Here is a 4,475-nt window from a genome sequence, read left to right on the forward strand (position 1 = left end):
CTATGCAATAGCTTAAAAAAAACGTTGCTAATCTGTGACGGTAAGTTATCGGAAGTACCGCTTGTTCGGTAACGTATTTTTCTATTTAATTAAACTTTCAAATTGAAATCGTAATTCGAATCTTTGTAGCGCCACCGAAACGAACCCCACACTCTACATCCCGCTGTGCGAGACTCGATCACAGAGCGGGACTACAATCTGTTTATTCAACGCAGCGTTGTGTGGTCAGCCCTTTATGTTTTTAAAGATGTAAGGTTAATAGATATGAGAGAAAAAAGCAGATATTTATGTTATCTGTATTTTTATTAAAAGACCTACGGGGTATACCATATTTGAAAATAAAAAGAACAAAATGTATGAACTCGGCTTGAAATTATAGAAAACCAATGTCAAGTTAGTTAATCTATGCTTTTTGATGTTGAATGTGCAAAACATATCTAAATAGACTACATACTCATAAATGTCCTCTCAGTCTATACTAAAATAAAATGTTTTCATTCAATGATATTTTAATATTGTGCTTAGAATTTTAGAATTCTATAATTAAAATTCGGAACTTCGAATTATGTGATATTTTAGTTCGAATAATCTATGGTGTAAGACTTTTTGGCGGGAATTCTAGTTACGGAGTTGTGTGATTTTTTTAATTAGTTAATTCATTGTTTGTTCAATTTCAACATTAATAAAAGGGGCTTATTAACCCTCGATCACTTGTAATAATAGTGCACAAATGTGTAAAAGCGAAACAAAACCGATGGCGTCACTTTTCGAGTTTTTCGAGCTCTCAATATTTATTTACTATTTTACCTAGCGATATATTCATTTCATTCATCCAAATTCGCTGTCTAATCTTGTTCCGTTTAATTCGGTTTTATTGCATTAATAATAAATTTCATTACACTTTTAATACAGCAGACATATCGATCTTTGTTACTAAATACTTGGCTGTATGGGCTGGTTATCTTGGAATCATACAAAAAAATGTATGGCCTGAACACATAAACACAATCAAGTCATCTATGTATGAATTGGCACTGATCGATAACATGTGAACGCACTTCGAATCACCTATTTCAAATAATTATGCCTTTTGAGTGACTTTGAAATCGTCATTACCCTACCACCCGCTTAATACATTTATACACCGACAATTCTCTTAATACATCTTTGTAATTAAAGGTGCGTTTTATGGGATCAGCATCAACAGTTCGATGTTTTTAATTGAACTTCAGTTAAGTTTACTCCATTCAAACGGCTGAAGAAGTTTTTTTTGTTATGTTTTTTTTTTCCAAATTTTAAAACTATTTAAATGGTTCTACTGTAGAGTTGCAAATATGTCGTTTAAACCAAATTACCTTTCACCCCTCGATTTGTATTTTGATTATGCAAATTATAATATTGACCGGTTTGGGTTTTTTATTACACCATGCTATTACTTCGCCGTGGAATTCATTCGTGAGCTTGTGTCAACCGCGTAGGTGAAAAGTCACAGCCAAAAAGATAAGACATCTGGTGAATACATATCGAGCGATGCGTCTAGACTTTTTTTGGGATTGAAGAACCACTGGTGGCCGGGAGGCCTTTCCAGTTTCACCAGGAAAGGTGGGCGAGCAAAGACTCAGCCAGGAGTGGTGGGATTTGCTAACAGCTGCTCGAGCGCCTTCGATAGAGACCTAACAACTCAAGAGCAGCTGCTTCGCTACCGGATCGGAATCGCGGCCCGCTGAGAAGATCCGGCGAGAAACTCAGCGAGCTGATGCATGGGTTAGGAAAAGATCAGGTTCCACCGAGATGCGACTTCACTATGCCGGCAATCGTATCTCATAGCCCGGTACCAAATCTTTCATATAAAACACAGTTTTTAGTGCTTATCCTTTAGACAGCTATGGTTTTGTAATTTAACCGTTAAATTAACTGGTTACCGAAACTCATAGATTTTTTTATTTATTGCTTAGATGGGTGGACGAGCTCACAGCCCACCTGGTGTTAAGTGGTTACTGTAGCCCATAGACATTTACAACGTAAATGCGCGACCCACTTTGAGATAAGTTCTAAGGTCTCAGTATAGTTACAACGAATGTCCCACCCTTCAAACCGAAACGCATTACTGCTTCACGACAGAAATAGGCAGGATGGTGGTACCTGCCCGCGCGGACTCACAAGAGGTCCTACAACCAGTAAATAAAATAAAAAGTAATAATATCATAACATGAATACCACCGCCCATCTTATCAAAGAGAACGCGCGACTGCTCTGCTGTAAAAATATCCGGGATGACTCTATCTACCCGGGTGGGCTCACATAACGCCCAATTACGAGTAAATTTTGGGCTACCTAGTCGATAAATCGGTTTTACCGGCTAGCGATAACTACATAATAAGGTCCGAAAGTGTGAACAGTCCTGATGTACCAAATGACAGAATACTGGTTGGGCCACTCGTCTTGGAAGCGACAGAAAACGTGACGGAATTTAGGCTTCGTCCGTCAGATTGTATTGATTTCTACAGGGTGTTCTTTTTCATAAAAAAAAGTCTCTATATCGATATATCTATTGATGTGTTAGAGCTAAATATGCGCATCAATAAAATTGTTTATTGTGCAATATTTAACGATACTCATAAAAACGGTCTTTCGTGGTAATTTCAGAGATTTTCCTTTGTATCACAATTGTTAAATTTCAGATATGCATCGAGGACGGCGTTTTGTAGAATTAATACAATTAAACAAATCATCGTTGTCAAACCAAAATCTGCTATGTGCACTTTTTGAAATTTTTACTTTTTGACCTTTTCGTATAGTTCACAGCCCTGTGTACCGTATAAAAAAAACTGTTATGTGTCTATAGCTTTAATATTTATCTTATATACTCTATAATACTTTTCATATGATATAGTTCTTAAAAATTCACCTTCATATAAAATTTTATAGAAAATGTTTTTACTCGTTAATTCAAAGTATAGTTTTTGCACATAGCAGATTTTGGTTTGACAACGACCAAATATTGTTTGCGAAAATGCCCGAGCCCTCACGAAGAGGATTCATATAGTTAAAGTTACTTTTTTTTTTTTTTTTTTCAGCGTAACAACACCCTGTATTTAAACAGATCTAGTTTCATCAGAGCACCGTGTCCAAACACAAATCGTGCGCATCATCGGCAGCCATCTCTAAATGGTAGATCTTTAGCTGCGATTAGCGTTTTTAATATAAAACTAAAAAGGGTTTTATTGTAAACTCTGAAGGAAATCGTTCTGTCGTTACGTAATGTTTAGCAGCATCATTGATCTTTTAATGCAATATGGCACTTTGTAAATGTAACGTTGAGGTGTGAATTCGTTAACGATTTCCGTAATTAAATAAAGTTAATTTTTTCTATATTCAATTTGAAATTGATCGTACATGTTGTATGTAGAATGTAACAAAAACCCAAAATAAAATAAAACCTAGGCATAAACTTGTCTATGTTCGTTCGAAAAGAAAAAAAAATACAAGTCGTAAATTATCTTTAGATTAATACGCGAAGGAAAAACTTTGTACCCCTTTTTACGAAAATTGCGCGGACGGAGGAGTATGAAATTTCACACACTTATAGAGAATATAGCGAAGGAGTGCCGAATGGTAATATTTTTTTTAATTATGCATTAATAATACATTAAATCAATAAAAAAAACGTTACACATACTACTATGTATTTGAAGCACACACGCATGCATATTATTTATTTATTGTCAAACTTTTGTTCTTGACGTCTGTGGTCAAATTGAGAATACATTAAATATTGTTTGTCTTTATTAATATTGTTCTTTAGTGTTGTCTTGGCGAAATTTGTGATTATAGAAGTATAAACTACAATCATAATAGTGTACAAATTTATAATTTCAATTAATTATAGTCGAATTTCGACTACCGGGCGACCACTAGTGTAGATAGTTTTTTTTAATTCCACAAATATGAAAAAATGATCGAAAGTCTAAATTCGTATGAAAGCTGTTCTCTGATAGAAAAGTTCAGTGCGAAGGTCCGGCGCGGCCTCTACGCAAACACGCTAATGGCGTAAATCGCTCGTGGCCACACACCGAAACCCATTAAGTTCAAAACTCAATAAACATCATTGTTCCAACGCTTAACTAGGAAAATAAACCGGCGCGGCCGCCCGGGGCCGCTTTAGCCCGATCTCCAGCTCGCCGCAGCCTCTAATATTCATAAGTCAATTTCCTGGACCATTAATACGTAACGAAGTAGCGCAAATGGCCTTATCGCTTGTGCGCGATTACTTGCTCGCCGCTCTCTTACATAATTCAACGTATTAAACGAAATTGTTTAAACCTTATTGCTCGATTACGTTTCTCCACCCCGGGCACGCCTCGTTTCCCGCCGCCAATCGGCTGACGTGCTCTAGTCGGGCCCCGCTTCGTTCCCGTCCCCTCCTTCTAGGTTCCCGCCCGTTTCTGTTCCCGGTTTCAGTCGGTGTCGCGTTG

At 36.8% G+C, this 4,475-nt stretch overlaps 1 protein-coding gene across 1 annotated transcript in view; it reads right to left on the reverse strand.

Annotated features, from left to right (window-relative positions):
* LOC101738280 (facilitated trehalose transporter Tret1) overlaps nucleotides 1-4,475 on the reverse strand; it is a 39,652-nt gene that overhangs the window by 29,053 nt on the left and 6,124 nt on the right. The window lies entirely within an intron of this gene.

Source organism: Bombyx mori, chromosome 26 (assembly GCF_030269925.1).
Source record: "Bombyx mori chromosome 26, ASM3026992v2".
NCBI lineage: Eukaryota > Metazoa > Arthropoda > Insecta > Lepidoptera > Bombycidae > Bombyx > Bombyx mori.